This window comes from Strigops habroptila, chromosome 6 (genome assembly GCF_004027225.2).
Source record: "Strigops habroptila isolate Jane chromosome 6, bStrHab1.2.pri, whole genome shotgun sequence".
NCBI lineage: Eukaryota > Metazoa > Chordata > Aves > Psittaciformes > Psittacidae > Strigops > Strigops habroptila.
The window spans coordinates 12,797,541-12,821,823 of NC_044282.2; the positions used below are offsets into that span (position 1 = coordinate 12,797,541).

At 37.6% G+C, this 24,283-nt stretch overlaps 1 protein-coding gene across 2 annotated transcripts in view; it reads left to right on the forward strand.

The window, feature by feature from the left end:
• The window catches only part of HS3ST5 (heparan sulfate-glucosamine 3-sulfotransferase 5), a 197,872-nt gene that overhangs the window by 109,764 nt on the left and 63,825 nt on the right, over nt 1–24,283 (forward strand). The gene's annotated exons all lie outside the window — the stretch shown is intronic.

Genomic DNA, 24,283 nt, shown 5'->3' on the forward strand with positions numbered 1-24,283 from the left:
ATGCAGTGAGCTTTTAGGGTCTGTACACACTGCAGAGTGCTTTCAGTGGAGAATTTGACTTTCAGAAGTTCTGTGCATCTACTAAAATTAAGCGTTCTATTCTTGGTAGATGAAAGGTGAAAGACAGGTGATTTAAAATCTGGGAATTCATACAAACAAACATCCCATATCTGTGAAGTGTCAGGTCGCAACAGTATCAGCCTGTAGGAATTAATAACTGGTGGGTAGAGGTGAAAATATACATGAAAGCTTCAAGCAAACAATAACCCATGAAAGCACACAGTCAGAGAAGCTGCACACAATACTCTGTGAGAAGCTGGAGTCCCGTTTCAGGATGGAACAGTTCTTCAAGCCTGGGCAAAAATATTAATGAAAAGTTACAAGCATCTTTATGGAGGAGAAAAAACTGTTCGTATTCACTGTCAAAATCCTGAACGTTCTCCCTGACAGCATTATCTTTGCTTTACTAGCTTTCTTCAAGAGGGAGCAGAAAAGGGGCATCCTGGGGTCTCACTCATGAGGATTTTCATTGGTGTAAGCAGTTTATTCCCCTGGGTTTGTCTGGGACCATAACATGACCCAAGTAAGACATTCTCCTCTAAATACTTCTCGTGTTTCCTCCAGTTCACATTCTAGAGTAAGCAAGAATAAAATGATAACATGATAAACAAGATAAAATGATAAATGATTTTTAGCTTGCTTTTCTTACTGGTGATTGCGTGCTTTTAATTTTTGACATCTGTCTCAAAAGCAGTATTTGAGTCACCCCGTTCTCTATATATTTTGCATAGATGAACTGGAGCACTAATCTTAATTGGTTAATCTTTGGGCCTCATAAGGGAAATACATTCCTAGAACATTTTCCTCCTGGTAATTCCTTCCTTGCAGTCTCCTCACTAGCTCACCAGCTGTGCTGCTTATCACAGCTTTATTCATTTTATGAAAACTATTTAAAATGTTCTCCATTAAAAGCTGTGTAGAAAACTCAGTGCATGTTTGTGAGGCACTTGTGAGAACATGTAGTTATTGGGAGGAATAAAATAAAAAATGTAAAACTACTATTCAATTGGTATGTGTACAGCCATGCTGTACTTATTGCTGTCATGAATAAAGCATTTGTTTTTCTAAATTGTGTGTATATTCCTAGTGGGGTACTTAGAGCTTGTTAGGAAAGGCATGAAAACAACGCAGAATTTCTCCAGTTTCAGTACTCAATTCATAAGGTATAATCATAAATCCTGACCGCAGTCTGACCAGCTAAAAAGGCACAGGGGACTCCTCTAGAAATCAAGGAATTTCATTTCCTTGAGTGTTTGAGTAACTTAGCTCCTCTGAGGAGTGAACAGCCAACCAATGCACTTCAGGGTCTACTTGTATCGTCCCCCCCAAAAATGCCCTGTCACTGCAGGGAGTCCCAGCAGAGCCAGGGACAGTTAACACCCTAAAACACTTTCCTGGTCAACCTCTACCTCCTGGAGACTCTGCAAACCAGAGGCTGGGATGTGAATGTTTTTCTCTTGAAGGGGTCTAATGAGAGTTGATGTGATTTGATGTGTAGGGAGACTCACAGGAAATACTGCATTAAAAGTACTTGGGGAATTTATGCTTGTTGGCTTGATGGTGTAGATTTTTAACTGTTACTCTTAAGCCTAAATCCTCCTTCCTTCCCTAAAACTGAATTACAAACTTAACTGCAAGATGTGTATACTAAAGGGTGTCGAATGCTTTTAGTGCCCTTCCTCATTATTCTGATAGAGGGTGGCATTTTCACTCCTCTATTAATACGCCAGTATCTTGATTGAGACCAAGAAAGCTACTGTCTTAATGGGCCTGACAAAGTGGTCTCTGCTTTAACAGCTAGTGCATAGTGCTTCAAATATCTTTAAATATTTCAAATATACCAAAACTAAGTAAACATTGTTTACAAAATGTAATTGCAAGTTTCTTTTTAAATTATTAATGCAGAAGGGAAAAAAATTAAAATAGTTTTCCATCTTGTTTTTGATTGATTGTTCTAGCTGGCTTTTATATTGTGTGGCACAAATACCAATCTCTGATTTTTTTTCTCCTTGCAGATTAATGTGCATTGATATGAGGTAGCAATAGTATTTTCATTCCATAAAACACTTCCTTTTACAGCTGTATGGATTGTGTGATTCCATCACATGGTATCATACACATACTGCCATGTGAATATCTGTTGCAGCTGCACCATCACATAGTCATAAGGCTTACCATAAACAAGTCTTGGATATTAGTTTTTTTAACATCTTGTACATGTAGCATTATAAAACTGTGTAAATGCATACAATGGATAGAATTTTCTGATGTAATTTTGCTGTCTAATGTCATGTAACACTAAGTTATTCTTAAGTTATATCCTTAAGAACAAAAGTCAGTGTCCTCATATATGTTCCTGGATTACTGGCATGGTCCTAGAAGGATTTAAATAGCTGAAGTATAATGTGAGCAGAATTTGGATACAGAAACCTACCAGCACGATTACAAAAATAACCCCAAAGTCTACAGTGCCCATTTAGTGTTTGAGGATTCACAAGTATCTCAGCTTGCAAGAAAGATTGTCACTTCAAATTCTGTGATCACACAACCCAGAAGCATTGCTGTATTGGCTGTGCTGTGCATTCAGCTAACTCATATTCCGCAGGCAGTTCAGATATCGCAAGAAAGGCACCTTCAAAAACTTGGGTTCTGCATTGACCAGACACTGAAAGTTTCTCAGCAATCTCATGCTTCCTACCTGAGATCATGGGCAAGTGTTTCCTAGTTTGAGTACTTAGGCTTTACTTAGATAAAAAATAGCAAACAGAGACTGAATTCTACAATTTGCATCTCTCTCATTTTCAGAGGTAACCAAGTCTGCTTCCCAACACCAAGTCAGCAGGGATTGTGAAGCCCTAAGATAACATACAGAAAGCGTATTTACTAAAATACTTCACTGTTTCAATATTCACTCACTTGTGCTCATGCATTTGTATTTTTATGTTATCATGGATAGAAATTATATTCAATGGTAAATGGAAGAAAAATGTGCAAAAGAAATGGACTATCCACTTTATCCATGTTGACTTACTGTACCATACCACAGATGCTTATTTAACATTTCAGATCCCTGAGAAGCTTAAATCTGTGGATGGTTAAAAAAAAAAAAAAAAGGAGAAGTTTTTCTACTTTTGCCCTGTTTTGCAAAATTACCCCATTTGTGGTAAAAAGGTTTGGTTCTTTTCAATTCCATGTTCTAAAAATGGCATGGATCTGAAGTTTGTTTTCTTAATCTTATCTTAAAAAACAAAGCAAAACAAAACCAGAAAGATGGCTTTGCCCCACCTAAACAGGTATTTCTTTTATCAAATATATCAGAGATTTTAAGTCATTTTCAGAAGATATTATAGCTTATATATGATCCTCTTATTCATAGTAACTCTTGGAACCTGGTAGCTCAGTCTGGTGTGAAAAATAATCTCATTTTTATAATCATTCTAAATATGCTGGAATTTGGGTTTTCAGTAAACAGATGACATGAAATAGTTTTCTTTCTTTCAATCAATATTCATTTCATGATAGTTGCATTATTTACAAATGGCAGTGAACTAACTTAGAGGAATGCAGCATTTCTGTGCTTATGGAAACCGTGGTGGAGACTTCAAGATATGCATTTGGACTCTTTGTCTCTGTTTCTGAATATCATGACTCCTTATTTAGAATATGACTATATCTCAAATACAAACTAAAAATAAAATAAGGAAACATTTTCCTTCCCCCCTCCCCCCCCCCCCCCCCCCCCCGACAAATTGCATATTTCTCACAGGCCCAAACTTGAATTGTACAATCTGTTCCTTGGCCTCATTGGAGGGACTGAGGAGTTTTCCTGCCTAGAAGCATAAGCATATAGCAGAAATCTCTAAATCGAGAACTTGCTCATTTTAAGCTGATTCTGTAATCAGCAGCCCAGATCTGAATCACATTCTGGAAACGTTTATCTCTTGGCATTGATTATAGGGAGAATTTAAGGTGACTTCAGCTCTCAATTTAGGCACTTAACTAAGAAAGTCTTCATAAAGGAAGGTGGATCCAGGCCCTAACGTTGCCACAATCCTACTCCAGATTCTATGTAAAATCCTGGCGTAGTTGAAGCTGACAGGAGTTGTGCTGTTGACCCCAGGCAGCTAGAAGCTCTCCTCAGACCTTGATTCAAAACTTGCCAGAGTGTTTAACCTTGGAAAATAAGGACATATGGAAATATTGACACAGCCTTGAAAGCTGTAACTCAAATGTATCTGCCATAAAATGTAACAAGCTTGTAGCTTTGACACAGGAATGGGATGATGCATAACTCGATGAATACAAGAAGTCTTTTCCTTTGAAACTCCAGAGAGAAGTGCTCTCTCAGCAAAGCTTAACAATACGTAAATATCTCTTTGTCACTGTCATGCATGCTTGTTTACAAGCCCCACAAGCCCACAGAGTGCAAACAAAAATTGACAGGTAACATTATAATTGAAGGTGCATGCATATATGTTGCAGTGTTCTTTATTTGTGCGATGTTGTGTTGGGCTGTGCCAAACACACTGAAGAAATGGAACCACTGCAATCATTTTAACAAGTTATTTGGCTGCATGCATGATGTGATTTACTTCTGGGTCTCATGAATGCATTCAGCTTTACTTGTTAACCTAGCAGAACATTATTTATTAATGAGTTCTTCATGCTTTATTAAGCCTAATGTCAAAACACCTCTGTGGGACTCTAGGCATGTTCTCTTTTTGTGTTAAAGCCTTCAGAAGAAAATGAAAAATTATGCAGCAAAGCTGCAGATAAAACCCAGTAGATATCAGTTCAATTACTCTTGATCCTGGCAGATGATGTTTCTGAATATTTGTGAAAGCACAGCATCTGATTGTGTGCTGGCTTAAATTAAAGCATTCTGCAATCTCAAATGTATGTAATTAGGGCGCCTTAGAAACCTAACAAGGCTACTGTGGTCTCCAAAGCTGAGTGGAGTGCTCAGATGGCAAAAACTGACAAGTTCACCATGGAAGTAGAATTAATGCTTCTTTCTATGAACCGATGTTTTGTATCAGAGTGGGAGCCTTCTTCATGGGAACATTAGAATGATTCAAAGTAGTAACAGGGTGATTTACATGTGATTTTTCTGTAATTTGAGAGGACTACTATGCCTCAGGAAACTAATACTGGAGTTCAACAAACTTTTTCACCCTTGATCTGAGTGGCTGTCTTATTTTTACAATGAAGGTTTTCATTGTATGTTTTAGTGGAGAGTAGAAGTGAGATGCAGAGCCTTACTTTTACTCACAATTCAACACACTAGCCTACATTTATGTATTAGATAAACAAAATAGCAAAATATGACCAAAGATGCAGCCTATAAAGACTGGCCCACTTTGCAACACCAGCAACAGAAATCTATGGACAAAACATCCTGAAGGGAGTTGCAGATAGATGATTTGGACACTGCATAATCACTACTGCATTATTTCCTATTTTCTGTTTATAATTACTACCAGTCATGAATATTTAATGTAAGCTTGTTTTGAGCTTTTCCTTTTTCTTTCATCTTGCTACTTTCATCATCTTTCACAACATCTGAGAGATCAATGTAAGGCAATGGGGTGGTAGTGGAACATACCATATCGTTACCATATCACAGCAAACATAGATAACTGGGGGGAAAGACCCTCAGCTGGTGTCTGTGAGCAGATCTCTCCCAGTTTCGGTAGAAGCTGGCTGGTTCTGCAGGCTGTCACACTGAGACCTTTTGGCATAGAGATTTTGGTAACATAAACCAAAGAGTGCCAGCCCCCCCACTGTAGTGCTTTCTCCCATTTTGTGCCAAGGAGCCACTGGAGCCTGGTTTGCCTCTTTCCAAGTGGATGCCTAATCATCAGAGAAAAAGTCCTGCTTGTCTGGTGCATGTTTCTTGTCTGGCACTAGCTATAAAGCTGTGAAGTAAGCCAGGGATGGTAGAGGAGGGCTCTGCTCTTTCTCCTCTGGTAATCTTCTGTGATAAATAACTGATCTTGCTACAGATGTTAGTCTTTAAATTCCAATGGGAGGGAAGTACCCCCTGCTAGCCCAGGAAAAAATCTAAAATAACAAAGACCCAGGACCAAAATTTAAGCCACATCCTTTCCATTGATGCTTTCTATTGTTTAGTTTGGTTAACTGCAAAGGGTTTCTCCTACAGGATTTGGGGTCTTTTCACCCCATCTTCAGCTACCACAGTTATTATGGATTTTCCTCTTCCTGACCTTTCTCATGCATTGCCTATGTTATATGCAGAAGACAGAGTGTAGACAAGGAAGGGGTGTAAAGGATGGCATTGCAGTGCTGTGCCCAACTACCTGCTCTGGATCTGCCTCAAGAAGCCATGGACTATACAAAGGTCAAAGAAAACTGGTAACTTGGCTTCCTGAGAGCCATAAGGCAATGCAGGCTGGTCACCAGTCCTACTGCAGTTGCCGGCACTGTTGCTTTAATTGCTCTATTTGCTAGTTTTACACTGCTGTTTGTGTGTGCTCAGGCTTACAGATTGAGAAGAAGCTGTCACATGGAACCCTTTATATATTTAATTTTTTTTTCTTTCTATGTAAAAAAGATGTTTATAAAATTGTATTTGTTTCAGAACCAGCTAAACATAAATTGTCACTAAGACTTAACTAGAGTCCAAAAACTCAGCAGTAACTTGCGTTAGACCAGAAGGAATCTGTTGAGAGCTTGTTAGGTTCCTCTAGACTACAAGGGAGGCAAGCAAGTCTGCCTTGTACAGCATTCCCAAGGAGACACAATTAAAATCATCCTGTTCAGGAACTGCTTTATATGCTTTTGTTTTTAATAAAGCCCTTTGAGGCCAGCAGCAGTGTGTAATATTCATCCTGCTTTTAGTCTGTGTATGGTCTTTATGCTGCTCATCGACAGAGCCTACAACACTTTCTTCTAGATTGTTTGGTGTCTAATGAGCAAAGCCATGACTAAATGGAAGGTCACTTGTTTCTTTGCACAACTTCAGTAGAAACACAGCATGGAGAAATGCTGTTTCATTTATTTGATTTCAGCATATACAATTCCAGCTGCTTAATGTGATTTTGTGATACGCACATTCCTGTGAACACATCATTTCTTCAAAATGCAAGTTGTCTATTTACAACTTGCGCTGATTCGACAGTGGTATACCTCTTTCACTGAGGATGGCAGAGCCATGGTAAGCCTTGCTGGCCTCAGCCATAAGCTGATTTTGGTGCAGACTGTCACTGACATTAATGCCTGGTGCACTGTCATATCTCCCTGTGCAATGCATGTAAGAGAGCTCACAGGGAATGGTGAGGCATGTTCTTGCCTATGGTGGTGTTCAGAGGAACCTGCTTGCTATGAAAGGAACTATTAGGTGAGACAGGGCTCTGGTGAAATTGAGGTTCAGCCCACCCCTGTGAGCTTGCAGAGCTGAGGGCACAAAAATCCTTGTGTCTTAAATTGGTACAATTTTGTGACGTTTGTTCTGGAAATCAGAAAGAGAGTAAATATGCTCAAAGAAGCTGGGTTCTGTGCAGTGTCATCATGAGGAAATTTTGCTTAATCATGAAATTTTTACCCTTTGTTGTATAGATGTGCAGCCCTTCATTCTATATCAAATAGCAAAATATGACCTGTTACATATGCAGTAATGGGAAGGGAGAAACTGCTCAATCTTGTAAAATTAATGCTTTAATGATTGGACTTCTGCTTTGTTTTGCTTACATTTGGGGGAAAAGCATATTTGGAAAGCTGTCTTCAATAACTGCTGCTCCAGGCTATTTATGCTGTTGTAGCAGTTCCGATAAGCCCACAGAAGAGAATCTCCTTTTCTGTTGATGGCACATTTGCTGGTATTTTTGCAGCAGTGCAGTAATGTCTTTATTGTGTAGTGCTGTATTGTAATAGTCAATTAAAACTCCCATTGAATTGACAAAATGGACTTAGGAACTTCTGAAGACTATTTGGCTGAAAGTACTCACGAGACTGTTCTCATAATCACTGCCATGGCACCATTCAAAACGACTCAAAAGTCTCGCCTTATCACAACAGGAAAAGTAGTGAGACAAGAGAAAACATATTTTTATAAAAGAAGCCTATTGTTGAATTGAGTTTCATTGCTGTGTCGTGCCCATGTCTCCTTTTTTCCTTTGTCCTCCAGCACCACCACCATGTCTCTTCTGCCTTTTGTCCATATTCCCAACTCCATTCTACGTTGCCTCTCTCTTTTGCCCCCATTTTCCTCTCTTTCTTATGTTATATAATAATAACAAATGGTGCGGTCCCTTTGTGATAAGAATGGGAAGGTAATGAATAGTTCTGTAGCCAGATTTCAGGGGCTTCACACAGAGTTTGTGTAATTTTATTCTTTTCATAACAAATGTGTTTACAGCCTGGAGGTTAAAATGAGTGAAAGTAACAAAGAATACGTAAGATAAACTCTGTATGAGTAAGTACACTGATAACAGGGAATGGGGCTTCCAAACATGAGTCATTTCAACTCATCCATTGCTCATTTCTGCCATCCCCACAATATTATCTTCAGTCCCATGATACTTGATGGGTTTCTTAACACTCCAGCTGCTGGAACTGCTTATTGCATGAAGACCTTTGCTTCCATTCAGTGTGCCTCTCAGTTGTCCCAGTTTCATTAAAGGTTTTTTTTTTTTTCCAGATGTCATTGGTAGATATTCTTTTAGCACTGTTGTAGTGATTTCCTCGGGGCCTCCCCCATGCAAGGAGGTAACAAGATTATGTAGTGTAGCGCACTGCCAGATGTGTTGTGGGATCATGTTCATAATATTTAGCAACTCTTGCAATTGCTCCACAGAGGAAGCGTGTTGCAGCTTTTGCAGTTGGACTCCTCAAGCAAGCCAAATGACAAAACTCAGGAAAAGCCATAAATAGGAAGCTCACAATTTAAGACACAAACAAATCCATAGGGCTACTGTGTGAGAGAATAATAATAATTTTGGCCTCTTGAAAAGACAAGGGCAGACTGAACTGTAAACAACATTTCAGTCTTCCTAGTTCTATTGCCTCTGGCCTTTTGCTTCTCCAGTATAGTGTGCAAATAAAAGTGAAATGGCACTTTCAGATGTACTTCTGTAACCCTACAGATGTGTTATTAATGTGAATTTTTCAAGTTGCAAGGCACAAAAGGACTGTGATTGAATTATATGAAAACATAAGTAGAATGGGCATCTGCTTACAGGGCATTCTTCCTTCTATTATTTACTACAGATTGTGAAGAATTATTTGGAACAGAGATGAATGTTGGGGAAGCGCACAAAGAAGCTTTTACAAGGAATAAAATCTGGGCCATGATGGGCAGGGGAGAGTGAAAAGGGTAGATTTTCAAAATGGCGGAAGTGATGAAGCCCATGGGAGAATTGATGCAGAGTGAAGCAAGGGCTTGCTGAAGGCAACTGTAGGGTAGCAGCAAAAGGACAATCAGCAAGAACTAAAGCCAGGATTTTTTAGTCCAGCATTTTTTTGTAGTTAAATTGTTCATTCCATCTAGTGAAGTGTTTGCTCTCTCTTCCCTGATGGGACCTCCATGAAGTTGTGCACAGTCTCGTTTCAATTATACTCTTAGAGTGAGGAGAAAAGACTTATGCCACGTCGAGAACCAGTCTGGATGCTCCTTGGCTGCAGTGACCCAGAGATGCTGCTGTGTGCTCCAGTGCAACTCTCAGCACTCCCATGCAGAGGGAAGAACTCTACAGCACACTTCTTACCTACAAGTCCAAGCTTCCTTCCATGGAAAGAAGCATGTGTGGAGAAATGACAGGGTTTTGCCCTGAACTGTATCCAAGGTAAACCCCCAGGGATTAGGGTAGCTTAATGTAGCACTCATTTACTCCCCTTGGGTGTATCCACTATAGCATAGTTTTTAGTTCATGAATACATACTATTTTTTTCAGACCTTTGCTTCATTCACTGCACAGGAGGGACTAAGCATTGAGAACAAATCAGAAACACACAGAAAAATGATTGCTAATCTCTGTCGGATGCATCTATAGGATTATATGTGGTAAAAATGGAAGTTATATGACAGCTAAGGCAGAAAATTTCAGGAAGAAAAAATTAAAGCACCTGAGGCTTCAGAAGTCATTTGCAGCAATTTTAGCAGTTACTACCCACCAGCTGTTCATTACTATCCTTTAGCTGGAGGTTTTTGCCTCCAGAACTGAGTTGCATTCTCTGCTGACAGTTTAAAACAAGTCCACTGACTTTATGCTGAAGCAGACTCCAACGCTCGATAAGAGCATTAAAACAGTGTATCTGTGGAAATTGTAACAGCAGGGAACGGCAACTTCTTAAATTGTTTCAACTCTATCCCAAAGAAGATGTACCTTGAGAAAACATTTTACCTTGGGTTTCTCCTGGCCTCTGCCACAGGCTTCCTGATGGTGGTGAGCAGGCGACTAAATTTTAAATTTTCACAGTTGTCCACTAAGTGCATTTAACTCCCAATTCACCCCATTGGGCTAAGCATAAGGAAATACTGGGGGTCTAATTGACAGAAATGGTGAAGAACACTCAACTGTGGCTGAATTTCGTGGATGTCCTCCTCTAAGGACACCAGAAGAATAGGGCCAGGTTGCAGGCTTCTCTGACTGATATTCAAGCTAGCTGATACTTTTGATTCATCTTGAATCCCTGAAGGTTGCTTCCCTTGTGGAAACACTAGCAATACTCTCATCTCACGTGGGCATTATTAAGACATATTTATTGGGTTTTGTAAAGAACTTCATTACAGAAAGCCTTTGTTTAATGAAACTGCAATTCCTATTAGAGGTATAGAGTGAAATTCAGCCCATCTGTTGTGTACCGCTGTTCGATTTCAGCTTTTTCTCTCATACTTGCAAAACTCTTGAATGTGACCAAAAAAAAAAAAAAAGACAATTTTTATTTTTTTTTAAATTGCTCTTCAGAGCATGTGGCAAATGATGCTTGGATATCCTTTTCACACTTGCAATGCGTGAGTGAAATAATGCATAGAGACACTTGTCTGCTTTTTCTTCTTTGAGTGTAGAGCGCATTCTTTCCCAATATTACAGTGTACCTTCCTGTGTGTGCCCTGTTTTCTGCATTGGTTAGCATTATTCTGTCAGCTTGTAGTAGTGTTGATTAGGAAATTGATATGGTTACTAACAAGCTATCTTTCATGTGTTTATTTCAGCCCACTAGACAAGTTTTCTCAATACCAGTTAAGCTGTTAGTGTAGTAAAAAGCAGAGTTGATTTATTTTCTGGAAATTTGCCTTTTATCACCCCTAGATGTAACAATTGTTTACATTCCTATGATCTGATCATCATACAGTGAGCCAAACAAGACTCATCAGCTCAGTTATCTTCCTGGGTGCTGCTAAATAGTGACTCTGCATTTGTAATGAAGAAATAGCAGTTTAAAATATGCCCTACAGATAGTGCCAGAAGCAAGCTGGAAAAGCTCCAGAATTCTCTCATTTTAAAAACATTGCTGAATTTCTTTGTGAATGTATGAATATACATATCTTGTTTATTTGAGCAATGAATTATTTTTTTTCTCACTTGACTGTACTTTCTTCTTGTAGTAAGTATTGGTTCAGAAAAAGATTAGAACTTACCTCATGTCTCAAGGAGGGTGAGAGGTGGGAATTTTAGTGTTGTGCATATTAAAATTAAGAATCTATAATTTTTTAATGTGGTGCATTTTGTAAATAAGGGGAGAGTTGATAAAAGCATACACTTGGTATTAAGCATGTCTGAACTGTCAGCATAAACGAATTGTTCCAGAATTGAAGGATAGTTGTTTAAACCAGAATACTGCTTAGAAAACAGAATAACAAGCCAGTGAAATCAAAAGACCTGATTTCTGCAAGAATTGCAGCCCTTCTTGTTTCAATATAAACAGAAAAGCAAATTAGGAAACATACTTTGTACGTGGTCACATGTGGAGGAATGTTTAGGCCCTTCTTTAGCTGACATTCTGTATTTTTGATTCTGAGGGTGGGGCACAAGCCACAGAGATACCTCAAGCTTTGGGAAGGAAAGGTCAGCCCCTCTGATCCTGCTGCCACCCTCCAACCAGCACGTGTGGAGGCAGATTTCCCCTAATCAGAATCCGACCTAGCTTTACCCCTGCCAGTGGTTTCATTTCAACCTTTGTCATTGCTCAGGAAAGACAATCATAACAAAATTACAGGAGGAGTTAAAAGGAAAAAAGCCTGAAGGTGCTGAAGAGTTCATCAGATGGGTGAATGAATGAATGGAGAAAAGCTTCCTCTTTTTCCTCCACTGCTGAGCTGTTAGTCAGCCAAAAGAAATTAGGAAGTTATGGCCCATGCGAAACTAAGAGAAGAAAGTACATTAGAAATGCCCCCTGATTGCAAACCCAGGTGAACTGGATGCAAATCTAACAATGTTATTGCTCAGTGAGGAGGATTTCTAGGGGATAAAAGGCAATAAGCACAGAAATATCTTTGGGCAAGTGTTAGTCTCTAGTGTGACCTGAGCAAACTTAATTTTATTTTGAGCCATGTTAACAAGAAGCTCAGCTTATAAGCCTTGTAATAATAACAAAAAAGCAATTTATGCAAAATGGGGGCAATCCTCATCTCATATTATCTAGAGAATATGCAGTTTTATAGGTGATTAATTCCAAAAAAAAAAAAAGAAAAAGAAAGTGGAAAGGAAAAAAAGGCTTGCATAAGCTGTTTAAAACCCTTTTAGTGGGCTGCTACTGGAGAAGTATTAAGAAAAATAGAAAGGGTATGGCACTTGAGGAAATGGCAAGGCATTGTGGGAATATAGTATGAAAGAAAGTAGGATTCATTTATGTAATTATTACAGAGACGTACTAGTCATATAGTAGTTAAAAGTTATGCCATGATTCTCCAAAATAAACTTGTCTTCATGAAAGTTTGTTTCTTTATCCGTTATCTTTTCTACCTGGTGTTTTATTGAAGCAGAATAAATCTAATATGTAATAATAAAGACATTTTTATAATTATTTATAGAATATATAATATTTATATATTATTTATAATAATAAACATAAAGAAATTAATAACTATTTCTAAAACTCTCTTCCAGGTTCAGAGTTTGCTTTGCTTTGGTTTTGTTGTCTTTTTTTTTTCTTCATAACATCTTCAAACTGATTTAATCTAGGCATTGCAAGCATAGCCAGTTTGAAAAGAATTGCGTACTGCTACCTTTATGTATATTAATCAGAGAGTTGAAAGACATATAGGTTCACATTTTCAAAAGCAGCCAGTAATTCACACTGAGTGGTCCATTTGATATGCATAGAAAGAAAACAGTGAGTATTAAATCAGCATTTAATATCAGGTTTCCTTAAGTGTGTAAACTTAGCTACCTGACATCATTAATCAATTTTGGTATATTAGGCCATAAATATTTACATTTGTTTTTAAAGTAATAAACAATCACATCTGCTGTTACCATACAAGATATTAATTATGGTTGAGACTTTCAAAAGTGCTAAAAGATAATAGACACCCTGGGTTAAATCAGCCCAGTCATGACAGCTGGGAACAATAAAGGACTTGGAATGCATTTCAGAAAGTAGGCATGGGGACTTCCACACCAGTGTTTTCTAGAAAAAGAATATCCACATTTATGTTGCCATTTCTGATGTGCTGAAAGGCTTTCAGTAGTTGTTTATTTCAGTTTTTAAAGTTCTTGATCCATTTTTTTTTTTTCTTTCTGCAGAGGCACCAAAGGCCTTTGGACTTAGGGTATTTAAGTATTTCCTCTATGCAGGAAAGTGTATTAACCATAAACCTCTAGTTTTATTTTGCTGTAGCCACAACAAAGTCAGCAGCAGTTTAAGCACTAAATTTACAAAAAACAACCTTCAGGTCTGAAATAAAGCAGCACCTTTCAAAGCTACTAGTGAGTTCAGACTTAATTGATACACATTGGCTATCTACACCTACTTCATTAACTCCTGAGTCATATTTCTTCGCTTTGTTTTCTCAGTCCGAGGGTCATGGAGGTACCTGCCCATCACATGAGCTAGGTTCCTCACTCTGGGCTGGGGCTGGGATTTTTCACGTACCCCTGTGCTTGGTGTTTTCTTCTGTTTGGCTCTAGCAGATCACCCACAGGGACACAGCTCTGTCTCTGTGTTTCACTACACATTAAATCATAAATGATGTTTCTGACTATATTATGGGCCCAGCATTGAAATTCCTTACTGAAGCAAGACTTTGCCTATGACAGTGGTGACACAGTTGAGGAAATCCTCAAAACACCAACCTGAGCTGGTGAAGCAAGAACTAAACCTACCTCAGAAGAACTTGCAGTCTATCTCTCTCAGCATCTGAAGTCCCAAGACACTGAAGCTACGGCTTTTGCAAATCCTACGTACACCTAAAGGTTTTCCAGGTTAAATCCTCATTCAGGTGTCTCTTGGGCCACAAAGAAGTCATTAACAGGCATATTTAGCGCAAGGGCAAAACCTAGAAAGTGCCAGAAAGAGCCCTGGCTGTGGTGCAGAGGTGTGTCAGTCAACCCAATGACAATCAAGTGGCACATCCTTCAACCGGGAGAAGATTCCATCACCTAAAAACTGTATGGACTACTTTAGGAGAAGATCATGGCATGCAGTATGAAGGGAAGAGAAAAAGGGTGTGAAAAAGGCCTGCAGCTATTGAGGCAAAAGTCTGCTGCCCCCAGCTCCACCGTGGCGTGTAGAAGCAGCTTTAGACCCTGTAGAAGTAGCAACTGCAGGATTATCTGCAGTATTTCAGCACTGAGAAAACAACCACCGTATTTTAACTAATCCCTTGGATTTATGCCTGATCAGAAAGACACTGTTGATGGTATGATTAAATACTTTCAGAATATATACACAATCAACTTTTCACTCAAATTTTATAGTTTACAGAGAAAGTGGTAATTGAATAATGTTAGGAATGTTCCTTCAAAACATGGCCATCAGTGAATTAAATAGTAGCAGCTTTTAAAAAGCCTGGTCATGGTTTAAAGGCATTCTTTCAGTCTAAAATGTTTATTCCATACTACAGTTTTAGAACAAGAGCAAATTATTTCTGCAGCTAGGTAGTTTATACTTTCCTTTAATTTATTCCATCTCCATCATTATATTGTCCTTGAAACTATTTTCTGTCACTGTCAAACATGATAGCCTCAGGACAGAAATGAAAGTGAGATAATATATCTCCATGAGCTTTTCTGGTGAAATGTTTTTAAAAGTTTTCAAATGCAGACATTTGGATTTAAGCAGAAGATGAAAGAACCATGAAACTAGGAGATTAAAGGAACAAAAGCAATTATTTTAAATGTTATTATTCTAACATTCCAATATTAATCCTCCAACACCATTATAATTGCACCAAATGATTTATATAAGTAACAGAAAAATTATTTTGTGTTATTTCTCCTACTCCCCTAGGAGAAATTTTCCTCTAGAAGATTATTGTCTTCTCTGTCAGTCTCTTTTCTCTTAATTATGATTCCCAGAAATATGTCACTATGAAATTTTTCTAAATATGGTCTTAGAAGTCTTAACTTTAATGTTTCCTAAGCATATCAAACCAATTCTTAAAAACATGTGATATAGTCATGTTCAGAAACCAATGTAAGTTCAATGTGTACGATTTTTACATTTCAGAAATAAGTGTAAGAAGCCAATCCAAAAAGTAAGACTTTAATTGTTGGAATAGTGTGGGAGGAAGAGTGAGGGGCAGAGATTAGAAGACTTATGCTTTTGCCCTATTTCTTCAGTGCGTGTTATAGAATTATCAATTGTTTAATTTTCATATGCTATCATTTTAAGAGATTATTTTTGATCTGCTTAACCACTATTACATCTTCTAAACTGGAATGTCTGTCATTTAAGCTTTGAATTTTCACAGAATGACATGCTTAGAGGTAGAGTGACTGGCTCTATCTTATATTTCAAGAAACACGATTCAGACCTCCTGGCATTGCTTTGAGTATGACAAAGTTTTCTTTATACAGAATTACACTTACATGTTTGCTTGCCTTTTCATTTTCTCCGTGTTTAGCACTAGCAACTTCATCAGCCCCTTCTAAAAAGCATAGTTCCTCCTTCAAAGAGTCCATAAAACAGATGCAAAGAAGAGATGTTACAATGAAGAGACACAGGAGAGGATACACAGATGTTTTATTGCTTTAACTCATGTCCAGTTGCAGAGTGAACCAAAGTCTTTCTGAGTCCCTGTTATTTTGATACCATTTCTGATGAGCCAGAAATTAATATATAGTAAATGGTTTATATAAAATTGATACATTTGCATAGGAGCTGAGAGCACAAGCCCTCATCCCTATCCCCAGGACATAGCAGCTGATTTGTACAAACAGGATGGAGGAGCCCATTCATTTTGTCATTCTCACCATGATACATTTTCCTCATCCAAAGGGAACTTGTTTTGAAGTGCTTCTCTTATCACTTTAGCCTCTTAATAATTTCCCTGCCAGTAATTGCTGTCACTATTGAACAAGAATATCAGGCAAGTTTCAGACTTCTCCTGAGGAACGATGGTTGGGTACATGTGAAAGAGCAGCAAGAAGTTCAGCTTACCTGCTATTATACAGGACCCAGCTGCTTACTGTTCAGCCTACCAACACAGGAAGGGATATTATATGAATGCATGTGTATATATGTGTGTGCATGTGTGTATGCTCACACCCTTAAATAAAATAAAATTCTAGTGGTGCTCAAAGTTGTTCAGGTATTGCTGGTTTACTTGCTTACACACACACATGCAAACATCTTCATCTATCTTTATATAAATCCATGCATCTTCATATTCATGCATAGACACATATTTCTGTACATATTCACAAAAATGTTTTTAACTACAAATGCATACATTTAAAATTGTAATTAACTGTTGTATTATTAAAGTGGTTGGAAAGACATAAAATATAGTCTTGAAACAACTACTGTCTGCAAATGCAGTTCTCCATTATGTCAGCATGCCTTTTTCAACATTTTTTTTCCTATCACAAGATATAAATCACTGGCATGAAGGGTGCATGTTCTATGTACCAAAAACTGTTTACGTATCTACACAGATGTATGTGTATGACACTGAAGCACACTGTAATGAAATATTTTTCATGAAAGAACATGTAAATACTAACCAGTATTTTTCAAATGCTTTTCTTCTAACACAAGAAATAGTTATACCAGCATTATTAAACATATATAACATGTTTCAAAGAGAAAGAAAATTAGGCAAAGAAATCTTTTTGAAAGTGCCAATTAAATTTGGATAGGTCAGAAGCTGGGTGCCCAGCTGAGGAGTTGCTGCCTTTTAGGGACGCCTGCAACTATGGTTGACTCTGGGGTGCTTCATGTCACTGGCAGAAACCCCAGAGGCCACGAAGCAGGAATGTGCTTATAAGATATTTAGAAAGTGCCAGCAGATGGCACACATGAGTCCACAGCGGTGTTTCTCTCACACGGGGGGAGAGTTTTGAAACAACAAAACTTTCCTGAGTACCCCAGGTTGCTTACTGTGCACAACTTCTGAACATCACTCTGAAAATCTAGATTTATGAAGACATTATGCTATGTAATGAAAAAGGAAAAGAACCCCAAACTAATGAATATATTTAGGAAAGAATCTGAGTCATTAGAAAAATGTATCTGCAGTACTGAGAAAGCTCAGTTCCTATTACAGATACAGATTAAAGGTTCTATTGGTATGCACCCCTACTTGATCTTCACACTTGTCTTCTTTGTTGGAGTTTTATAAAAACACATTAAAAACATCAGAATTGCAAAAAAGGTTTTGAAAGCAACCTGTCTTCTGGAAAATGTTTGTTTCATTGATGTTTGAGCTTGCACAGAAGAAGTAATAGAAACTGCATCTCTGATCACTGGAAAATGGATTCTTGTCAAAGGCGCCAACTGTCCTAATAGTTTGATGCTATGTCTTGCTCTGTCTCACTGCCAGACTCAGCTATAGAAACAGCATAATTATATGACTAACAACAATTCCCTTATCTAGTACGAACACTTGCTCCTGTTAACCACATTTCACTGTGCTGAAGATGAAGCAGAGAATTAAAATTTAAGCTGAGTTGGTTTAGTCTATTAATCCAAAGGAGGTTGTTTTTCTGTTGGGGGTTTGGTGGTTTTTTGTTGTTTTGTTGGGGTTTTTTTCTTTTTTCTTGTTGTTGGTTTTTTGGTTGGTTAGTTGGTTGGGGGTTTTTTTTGGTTTTTTGGGGGTTTTTTTTGGTTTTTTGTTGGGTTTTTTTTTTTTATTTACACCTTTCCGAATCTGCCACTCAGCCCAGGAGCATGTGCTGCCCAGGCCACACTGCCTGCCCTCGTATGGGCGTTCATTTCTTCCCCACAAGACTCTCTCCTGTACCTCCTAAATTTCTATTCTGCCTGACTTCTTGTGCCACTGCCCTTACCATGACCTTGGGACTATGGCATCTGAGCACTAATTTTTTCAAAAAAGTAAATTCTACAAAAAATTCTCCATTTCTTTCTCTTCTTGCCCCGTAAGTATATTTCCCAAGTGTAGACATTACTAGTAAATCAATCCAGATATCTTCAGGCTATTCTTAAAGACAATGAACTAACAGCCCAAAATTCCTGATCCAAAGCTTATTAATGTCGGTGAAAGTTATTCTAGAAAAAACTCTGAATGCCATATGAGGCAACCAGAATAAGCATCTTCTAATCCACCAAACCCATGAAGCTATATGGATATTTAAATCACAATAGTGAAGTAGTTGTAATGATATTAAGAATCAGTGGACTTTTGATATTAGAATATCTAGGGTTTTGTGTATGACTAGCAGTTATTTCCAAAGCATCTCACAGAATCACTGAAATAACAAAGACTCTGTAAAAGACAAAAAAGAAATACATTTCAGTTAGAGTAGGGGGAAATGGAGAAAATCTAGCTAAGAATGATGAGTCAAAATTCATTGTACATAGAACAACCTAATTACAGTGATCATGTTTTTTGTCATAGTAGAGTTGATGAAAATTTTCTGGAGCAAATGGAAATTTCCATCCCACAGTCATTGTAGTTATCTAATACTGCTGTATATTAGTATCTTAGAGCACTGTGATATTGTCAAATATAAACAGATTATTGTAGACAATTACCAGCCAAAAACAACAGAGGCCAGATTATATCTAGGCCTTCTGATGATCAAAGCTTTAATATGCTTTTTTTGCTGTTTCATAAATAATGAATGTGAAATGGTTGTGGCAGTAACATCAAGGCTTACATATTTTTATAGTAATTATTTCAAAATCAAACATAAGTAAACATATTTTAAATTACCGTATTTATTAAATATAAAACTGAAAGAGCCAAACACAAAGAAATAGCTAGGAGATTTATTATCTGTAGGTCACTTGTATCCTATTTGTAATGATTCCTTTCCTGCACTAAAGAGAAAAGCTTAAACAATTTCATAAAAGTGTCATCTAGTAAAAGATAACCCTTTCTTTGGAATTATTTCTAATTTGTTCAGAGCTTCAGAAGGAAACATGCCAGCACCAGGATTTATTTTCCCCTTTTTGTTTCATACAAAATGCTGATTTATGTATTTTGCTGGTCTTGTTTAAATAGCTTACCATCTTCTGTGAACTAAAAGGACTTTATTAGCACCAGTGAGACTAACCATTCAAACTGTAATACATAAAATTATTTATTACCTCACATCACAGAATAGGCATCCTTATTTCTATAGACTATACAAATAAACAACATCTAAGTTTGAACGTGCAACTTGCTTGTATTATCTTACATGGACTTTTAAAGAAAACTGGAAGAAAATTACACTAAATTTTCAGTGTCCTGCCAAAGAAATTCAGGTGAAGGTTCAGTAAAGTTAATCATCCTTTCCACAATAATGAGGAATTAATACTCTAATCATCTACATTTGATACACTTTATATTCAACAATGTCATTTAAACCTTAAACCTGCAAGAATTATGGGAGCTCTCAAGCTAATATTGATCTAATGCCTTCAGCTGAATGACAATGTTAATTACTTTACCTTTTCTTTAGACAATATGGGAACTACCCATGCTGTTAGTATATGACAGAAACATCCTTCATCCAAAAATAATTAATTTCCTGATTTCTTTTCATTGTAGCCGATTCAGATTTTAACTTAAAACATTTATAGGTTTTCCTTAGGTAAAATTAAGAAACAGCTTACATGTATGAACTTTGACGATTTAAGGAAATCAATTTAAGCACTAATTTAAAATCCATTTTCATTTACTTTCTATTTTTATCGTTGGAACTATTGTTCCCTTCCCACTTGTTTCCCTTTTAGGATTCCACAACTTACCTATCACTGTCCCGTGCAATGTCTACATTGTTTCATTCAAATTCAACACCTGAAAATGCTTATGCTTGCTATTCCTTCTCTCAGTCCTTGCAGAGAAATGAAATACCAGGATTCCCCTCATTGTTTGCATATATAATTTTATCTCTTCATTTAATACTTCCTTGCTGCTTTTTGTCAGGACTTTGCTAAGCAAAATTATCTACAGGAGTAGATAACATACTTACCAGTTTATCACAGGAAGGTTTTAGAGAATAGGCAGTGCCTTTCAGCTTCCTATATCTAAGGCTACACAAATTCTTTACAAAATATGGGTCAGCAAATGTGAAAGATGTAGCAGTTGTCTGCCAGAGCACCACACTACTGCGCTGGACACACTTGTCTCCTGATTTCTCAGCACCTTCCCAAGTGCTCCACAAGGCAGGTCAAGTGCCTTCTACTGCTCAGACAGTGCCCAGCGTGTTATAGGTATTACCAGCAATGAGTCTGTATTAGCAGCCTGTTTATGTGTTAGCAAACCAGCTATGGCAAAAAGGTTTTAAATATCAGGTGTTTGCTGCAACAGAGCAGAAAGGTGTTGATTGACTCCAGTCTGTTACCTCAGGGCCAAGAAAATTCTGAACATTTTCTTATGATCACTCTGAGAGTGGTGTCTAAAACAAGTCCTTTGGGCTGAAGCCATTTTAAATTGATTACACATTTATTATTAACATACTTGTAATAGTAACATCAAGCATGAACCAAAGGACAGTTAAACAAATAATTTTTCCTCAAACCCAAATCTAATCTTAGTGTCTACTTCTCGACAAGAATCAGGACAGAAACAAAACTGTTGCCTGTTTTGAGGAAGAAGAATGTTTCAGTATGAAGATCTGAAGGGTTTTCCTGTGTGGGAGTGGTGGGTGCCGTGAGGATGTGCCTCTGTAGTTCTGTGCTGCTCTGGCAGCTCTGTGGGAATTTCTCACAGTGGCCCACAGTGGGAATTTCTCACAGTACCCAAATTATTGCTCCCAGTGGTCCTTTATATCAATTTTTGATCTATTGTGCTGAGTTACTGTGTGCCCTGGAAGTGCCTCCAGAGCTGATGTGGCCACACTATGGCTAAAAGTTCTTCCTTAAGGCCTGTCATATGGCACCTTCTGGTTTAAAACGTATTTTTTGGTGAGAACCACTGAAGCACAACACCCAGCCCACCTTCACATCCTGCAAAATTATGATTGATAATTTTGCACATCACAGTGAAGTATTACTTCAGTTGGTCATTGCTTCCAGTCTTCTAATGATCTCTCAGTTCCTTTGAAAGAACAGCTGTTGCATATATTCCAGTATCATGCATATGAGTGTTTGATCATCAATGTCTTCCTATAGGCATCAACCTTGGAAAAAACCATAAATAAATATTTTAAAAGCTCAATGAATTTAGTGCGTTGCATAAAGATCTCAGTATGTCCTCAGTTAAAAGACAGCTTAGTGCTTTTACCTACTTGTTTGACACATACAGAGTGTCTACTTCTAGATTAACTCATACTTTTGAAGATTGTAGCATATTGTCATCTCTGCTAGAGAAAATCTGTGTCTAGTATTGGGAACTGCTACAACTTTTCTGGTTTGCCTTTGACAATCTTGGATTTCTACTAGCACAAGACTATTCTTGATGACTTTGCTGAATGATGACCGCTACAAATATTTTTCTTTCTGATTGACTTCAGAGACCTCTCAGTGTCTTTCTTCCATTTTATGTACTGACATAAGTACTCCTTGCAACAGATTTTCAAGATTTGATATCGCTGAGAAACAGTAATATGTAAATGACCCTCTCCCTTTCATGCACCGAGTTCCATGCTTATACTTACATGAACTCATGTGGAATTGCTACCTCCTAATTTTTATTGCAGTATGCTAATGCATTTAGATTTGTTTGACTTCTTCCTCTGGAGCATGGTACATGGATTAGCAACACGTTCTTACACAATTTTCTACTCACTTGATTGCAAGCACGGGCTTTCTTCACTTTCTTTGGAAATAGTTCTTGGGCTGAATCTATGTTAAGTAGTACCATGAGTGACTATATTCTCTTTTGTTAAGTATTAAAGGTAAATATCAATTAAAAAATACCTTGCATTCTTTTTTATATGGTGGGTCACTCACTTGCCTTATCCAAGACACCAAAAAACAGGGCAGCAGCTAATTATGGGCCAAATTTTGGAAGCTACACTTTGCAGTAAGTTTCTGTATCACATGGAGATAAAATAAAATCTGTCTAACTATAGAACAGCAAGACAGTCTTAGTTCTGTATTCTCTGCTTCATTATTCTCTAAGACCATCTATAAAGTGCACCTAATGCCTTTTAAGTTAAAATTCTTTTTAGTTGAGTTGATAATACATGGGGGATTTAAAGTGCAGCAAGTACTACTGAATCTACTGAGTCTCTGATAGTATCTTCTATAATATATTATCCAGCAAAATGCCCTAATCTATGAAATATATATATGTGCCCTTTTATCGTGGTGGTTTGCTTACTATGTCTTAGTGGAAATGGGATACAGAAATCCATCTCTGCATTACTTGTTTAATGAATTTATGACCTAGACATGCTCAGAAATTGATTTATAGTCCTTTTATCCTACTGTCTTTAAGTAAAGTCTTGTACATGAGTAACCAGGGTATCCCACTTCAGCTTCTTCATAGAAAGTATGGGTGAGTTTTCTGGAGAATAACATAAGAGCAATTTTGCTAAACAGAAGATGCACATCATGAATGCCATGTCCCATGGAAGGATGTGGCTGCTCAGGCAAAGCTTAATACAGTTCTTCTCCTTGTGTAGCAAACTGTTCCCATTTACCATTATATCTAAAAAAATCTTGGCTAGCCAGTGTGTCCTTTAATTGCTTTTCTTTGCAAAATTCTGCCCGGTCCTCATTTGCACTTCTCATCTCCTACACTACACCTTGTGCGCTCCTTGCCACAGACTGACCCTTCTTTCAGATCACTCTTTTCCCCTCTGGATGTAACAATGTTCTAGGCTAGGATTTTTATTAGTTCTTTGGTAAAAAGATGCTGAGAATTTACTGCTTCATTGATAGTCTCTTCTTTACATGTATCTTATATCTGATCTCCCTAATTCATAGATATCAGCAACACATACATCACCCTTGCAGGGAGTTTTGGTTTCTCTCAAATGCTGTGTTACCCTATATCATTCTTTTATACCATTAAGTGTATTGACTTACTTTTATGTCTGAAAGTTCTTCTATTCCTTCTAGCTATATCAGCTGGTTTAAAAAAAGATCTTACTCTCCCTGAAAACCTCCCCTGGTCTTTAACCAGCAATGCTAATTATGCCAGAGATTGTTTGCATGAACCTTTCAACTGCTAAAGCTTTGGGAAGACGTGTGTACCAAACCTATTTAAATAAGTCCTACATCTTCACAGTATTACAAGTTTTGTATCTTTCCTTGCCTTTGAGACTAGCATTTTTCTTTTGATTTTTAGTGATACTTTTGGAGATGCAAGTGCCTTCAAAACGACCATAATATTTTAACTTCTTCCTGTAGTCAGAGTAATGAATTCTGGAAAAGCTGAATTCCAGCAGAAGTAATAGTTTTTATCAGTGGTGCAGTTTCATCTCTCCTACAGACATGGGATTTTGTCTTTCTGGCACTTTCTCACTCTCTCTCTTAATCCCCCATTTTCTTCCTACCAGGAATTCCATGGTTTTTTAGTGGAATATTCAGTGCTGCAGGAAGAAAAAAAATATATATTACAACCTCATCCCCCTTCACTTATGGAAATGTCATTTTCATAACATTTCAACATTTTCAACGTACAAGTATACTAAGTGTATTTTGTTTGGGAGGTTTCTTGCATATTTATTTATTTTGTAGATGTAGGAGAAGAGGAGAG